This window comes from Molothrus aeneus, chromosome 2 (genome assembly GCF_037042795.1).
Source record: "Molothrus aeneus isolate 106 chromosome 2, BPBGC_Maene_1.0, whole genome shotgun sequence".
Taxonomy (NCBI): domain Eukaryota; kingdom Metazoa; phylum Chordata; class Aves; order Passeriformes; family Icteridae; genus Molothrus; species Molothrus aeneus.
In genome coordinates, this window is record NC_089647.1 from 112772810 (window position 1) to 112778846 (window position 6037).

Below are 6037 nucleotides of genomic sequence, written 5' to 3' on the forward strand. Positions count from 1 at the left end.
TACTCAAAGTTTATGAGGCAGACTTAATAACAAGGCAGGATTCCAAAAAAAATTAAGCAGAAGTAAAAGCTTAACACTGCTGTCTTCATGTACAGTACTCCCTTGTAAGTATCCTGAGATCAGTAAACTGGATTAGGTGCATAGTGGTTTGTCTTAAATGAGCAAGTCAAGAGCTGAAATTTGTACTGGACTGGAACTGGATGGTCTGTTCTGACACCATTGTACCAATTTGTAAAACACTGTTTGGAGGGGCTGATGACTAGAACTGATATACTGTGTATATAGGATTTCTACCTGTTGTATGCTTTTTTCTACTGAAGAAAATAGATTGCTTAGAGTGGGTATGTTTTAATACACCTTTTAATTTCACTCTTTTCAAAGTACAAATGTGGCCTGTTATTAATAAAAAATTGTGTTCCATAACTTGTCTGTATTTTGGAGTCGATAAAGCAAATGAAAACACATTGACCAACAACAGCAGAACACAACTATCATGTGTTTAGTGATCATAGAAAGGGTTAGAAGGGACCTTAAAGACCCCCTGATCTGAGCAGGGACACCTTCCACTAGATCAGGCTGCTCAGAGCTCCCTCCAGCCTTGTCTTGAATGATGTTGAAGCCCAAACTGTTGACATGTAAGGCTGCCCTCAGTTTTACATTCCCCACAGCTTTACAGAAAGTCAGGAGCTTGAAGGAATGGGAAGTGTTTGTTATTTACAGAACAAAGTAGTAGAATAAAGCCTCATAAAACCTAATCTTTATGCATTGATGTACAAATGGGATGGTTTCCTCTCATGCTGTAGCAGTTAGTGGAGAATGAAATGGTATTAAAAAGTAGATGGTGAAGCCATGCTCATGCCACTACATGGAGGTTACAAAGCAATGCCACTCTTAGCAGAGCATGGCAGTCCCAGCAAGCTCCTAAAGGTGCTGACAGTGGAACTTCTCACTCAGTAAACAAAACTGTCATCTTCCTGCTTCCTTCCACTTCTTTGGAGACCAGTAAGGTGGCCCTGTTTCATTAAGCTGTGCTTAATCACTGCCTCAATATAGCAAATTCAACCACAGACCACCTGGTCTCTCAAGCTTAAACGCTTGGCTTAGCCTAGCACACACCATTCCCTTCTATTTCACAGTCTCCTGAACAGTGAGATTAAAGATACTTAAATCCCAGTGCTTGCCTGAAGTGCAAAAGAGCTGTAAGATCAGGTAACAGCAGTCTTGCACCTCCTAATAAAGGTGGTTAACACCAGCAAGGCAAAGGGAAAGTACACTTATAAAATGTTTTTAAAACAGCTCAAACACTGCTTCGCCAGTGCATTCCTTCAGTGCCTAATAATAATAGTACATTAGCTTCTAATTAAACATGAGGCCACACTCATGAGTCTTTATTTCCATGCTGTCTTTCACAATAACAGGCACCAGCTATGCATTACAGGGAAGGCAACACAGCTGGCATTAGACAAAAAAACCCCAAAGGATTGCAATGACATGCTGCCAGTATTGCAGTATTGGAGTGGGTATTTTTCCCTGTGAACCAGCCTTCCTTGGGGACAGGAGGGGTGAGGGGGGGTGCTAAATTGGCACTAATGCAGCAATTAAGAATTACTGTTTTGTAAAGGTCTCCTACGGGTGACTTTTCTAGTCCTGTGTGCACTCCTCTGACTTAGCTGAAGTCTCTGGCTGTTGACCTAAAGCTTACAGGCATTTCTTTGTCTCCTTCCACTCTCAGGTGTATTCTTAAAAAAAAAAACAACAAAACCCTGTAGGCTTGGGAGGTGGGTTTGAGGTGGTGTGTGACGCAGAGGGTTCCATGGAGCTGAGCCTGCTCCAGGTCCCCCAGCTGCTCCCTTGCAGGTGAGAGGGCTGAAAGATGAACATCAACTCTTCCTGCTCACCTCCAAGATCAGGCAGAGGTTGCTTGCAGGGTTTCTGCAGACATCTCATTCACTTCCTTCCCTCCTTCCGTCTCATCCATGGGCTTCTGACCATGGCCCCGGGTGGCTATTTCAGCCCAGGGAGAAACGTAAGAAAAAAACTGATACAGTGAAATGCTGTTCATGACGGTAACCTTCACCTTTCCATCTCTGGATGTGGTTTTTCTGCCTCTACAGCTCTGGTGGCACAGTCTGGGCTCCTGCCAGCACCCACTGGTGCCATCTTCCCAGACAGGAGCCCCAGCAGCGGGGAAGGTGCCTCACACCATCCCTCGTCCTGACTCCTCCATCCCAGCCTCTGCCCCCGGGGGAGGCACAGCCCCTGCTGCATTACCTGTCTTTGCAGCAGTTTGTTCCCAGCACCAGGCAGCTTTATTTACCTGCCTGCTGTGTTTGTACAGGCCTCGAGAGGACTCGACAAGTCTGCGGTTCAAACACGCTGCTGCTGCCGCTGCTGCTGCTGGAGGTGGTGCAGAGGGGAGAGAATTGCTGGGTGATTGCAAAGAGGCCCTGAGGCAAACCTCAGCCCTTTCATTCCTGCCTCCTCTCCTCTCTTGCACCACCTCGGCTCCACTCAACATCAGGCTTGCAAGAAAAACAAGGCACGTGGGAGCTGCTCTGCCAGGCCTCCCTTAGCAGAGGGCTCTGGAGGAGGGGATATCTCTTCTCCCCCATGCTCCTTTAACCCCAGCTGGGTGGCACGGGGTGCAGACCAGCCCATGGGTGTCTCCAAAAATCCCAGGCAAAGCCTTCAGGTGCTGAAGTGCTCGTGGGGTGCAAAGCTGTGCTACCTCCCTGGCTGTCTCTGGGCTCAGCTGTTGGGTCAGATCCCGTTTTCCCTGTGTTTTTGGGGAGGGAGCATCCAGCCTTTCCCCTTCCTTGACTTCTGATGTGTTTCTTTGGAGGAGACCCACAAAGCAAGGAAGACAGAGCAGTGGGTTCTCCAGACACCAGTCCTGGGGTGAGGAGTTTGAGGGAAGATGCCCAGCTGCACTTTGCCTGTCCTGTTCTTTGGCCAAAACAACCTGAAAGCACACCCACATCTCTGCATGAAGCCTGTAACAGCTTTGGCCACACCAGTTTGGTATTGGAGAGGGATGGATCATTCACAGCACTGCTCCACTGCCTCCTCTCTCCCTTCTGGGACGCTCCTTCATCCAGGGCTGTGATGAAATGCCAAACCCAGGAACCACAGAATCGTTCAGGTCAGGAAAAACCTCCAAAATCATCCAGTCCAACCATTTACCCAGCACTGCCATGACCACCACCTACTGCCAGCCAAGCCAGGGAGAGGCTCAGAGCCCAAAGGGAGCAGTGCTGAAGCAGGGCAGGGTGAGAGCACAGGTAGCCCTTTCCAGGGGAGGTGGCACAGGCAGATCCCAACACGTCCAACTGGGCGTCAGGGGCTGTCACAGTGAGACACAGGGCTGGGAGGGCATGAGCTGGGATGGAGAGAGCAGGGTGGGGAGGCTGTGCCCTGGGGACACCCTGCAGAGGCTGGCACGGCACCCAGCTGGGCTGGAAAACTCTCACTGCTGCACCAGAGAAGTCCTGAGCTTATAGAGAAACACTCAGCAGGCACTTGAGGAAGAATGGGATTTAAAATCAGTGCTGCCACTACCTTATTTACCTGGTGTTTTTGAAATACTGTGGGAGAGGCTTTCAGGCTTTGCTCTGCAGTCATGTGGAGCTAAGACCATTTAAAAGCTAATAAAGAGCAACTTGTGATCCACACAGAAACACCTTGCCTGAGAGCCTTGAGTAGAAACATGCAGGAGTGTAAGGCAAACACTCCAGCTGTGGCAAGGAGAAGGGGAAGGATGTTCTGCACTCTCCCCTGGAAGAGCAGGCAGGAGCCCGTTTGCTCTGCCCCAGAGGCACAGAGTAACCCTTGACAGGAATAAGGGCCATGGGCCAACTCAGAGCATGCACAAGGAGAGAAATCTGCCTGACAAGTCTCCCCCACCCCAGTCTCCACTGCCTGATCAGATCAGAGGAAATAAACCCTGGCAGAGCCAGTTTTCACAGGAGTTCATGCCCTGACCCTGCCTCAACAGGGAGCAGGTCCAATTCGTTTCCCTTTTATCTATTTAAATAGGATTGCTTGTCTTAGTCCACTAAGAGGCAGAACATGCCAAGTCCTGTGCTGAATTACTGATGTCTGCTGTGTTTTAAAACCCCCAGTGAAGCTGGCTTTGCCCCAGCATTACCTTGCTTTTGCAAAGATGCTTAGCTAGGGGCATTGTAGGAGGTTTAGCAGGGCACAATTATAACTGACATTGGAAACTTCTATCACATCCAAAAGCACACGTGCAGTGAGGTTTAGGCATTCGCAAAATCAAAGTCTAGACATTTGTGGTGAATATAAAAGCTGACTTCAGCCTAACCCCTGCCAGTCTCCACAGCTCACAAAAGACTACATCTTCCTTTAAAAAAAGGTAAGATTTAAAATCTATTCAGCAGATCTTGAAGAAGATGCTGGATGCCCTGAGATTAACTCAGCCCCACCACTCACTTTCCAAAGCAGAAAAGCCTTTATTCCCCAGGTCTCAACATAAATCCAGATTCTGATGGTGATTTATTAAAGAAAGGTGATACTGCTCCATTGTTTACCAAGCCAAACTGCTCTCAGGATCATCTCTGTTCTCTTGACACATTTCTCACTGCACCAATTCCCAGGAAAGAAGTTTGCTTTAGTGCAGCAAACCAGGACAGCCAGTGCAGATGCAGACAAGCTCTTGGGCCACAGGTACAACCCACAGTCTGCACCTCCCTCCCTTTCACCAGTGTTTTCTCTGCCAAAAAGCTCCAAGCTGTAGGTCATTTCCAAAGCAAAAATCTTTGCAGAGTTGGAAACTGAGGGGCTCATTTCCCATCCTTGTCTCCCAGCTTTGGGGAAAGACAGAGCTTGCAGAAGTGCTCCTGGCATCCTGTCCTGGGTTGACTATATGATGCTTTTATCCCCAATAGTCTCATTCTGTTTATGCTGAATAATAAGTTTTGCACCTTTAAGCCTTGTTCCAGAGAGTGAAGGGGGGAAGAGAAGAAGCTGCAGTTTGTTTTCAGACACTGCACTCACTCCTCCTCAGTCCTGCTCCTGACTGTGTTGTCTGCGGATGGACAGACAGCAGCACAGAGCTGCTGAGGAGCAGCAGAGCTCTCCTTTGCTCTTAGTTAGTTTAGCTAGCTGAGGCAAAGAAGTTCCCTGGACTGTGTTTTTTTCCCTTTTCTTTGGAGCTGTTTAAACCTGCTCTGGCCTGAACACCCAGGGGAGCACCGGCAGCTCCACCTGTGGCCACCGGGCCGGGCCTGGCCTGCGACATTTCCAGCACCGGAGGGACTGAGCAGAGGCTGAGTGAGCTCAGCTGCAGCCCGGGGAGGGGGTTTTCTCAGTTTGTCATCTCTTTTGGAGCAGCAAGGGGTTTTATTGTTTAATATTGTTTAGGCTTTATTGTTTAATAAACAGGTTTTTTCCACTTTTTTCCAAGGTAGTTTCTCCCAGACCGGTTGGGGGGAGGAGCCGATTGAATCTGCTTTCCTAGAGGAGCCCCTTTGGGGATTCTCTCCCAAATTTGCCCTGAACCAGGACACATCCCCACGGCTGTGCCAAGGACACAGCCCCAGACATGCTGTCAGCACAGCACCCTGTGTTTCCTTCCCAGAGGCCTGCCAGGATGAGGCAGCCCTGCAGCAGCCCATGGCCCGGGGGGCAGCCAGCTCAGCATGTGCCAGCAAGCTCCATGCTACAGCGGGCTCTGGCTCACAGGGCTGGCTGGGCTTTGCCAGCCAGTTTTTGGCACGCAGGTGGTGTTGAAGATGCCACTGGACTTTATCCATTCATTTCGCCTCATTAGTAACCAAAACAGCCACTCCAGCCAGGGTGAAGCCTGATGGTGGAGGCTGCTGTTAATGAGCTGTGCTGGCAAGCACACCCAGCAAAGAGAAAGGGCTGGGGAGGAGTCACCGAGGCTCAGGACCAGCCTGTGCCACTGGGGAAGCTGAGGCATACCTGATCCTCCCCCTCCTCCCTCTGAGCTTGCCTTCCCTCTCAATTAGCTGAAAGGTAACTCAGCTCCTCCTCCCTGGAGGAGTTAAAAGAA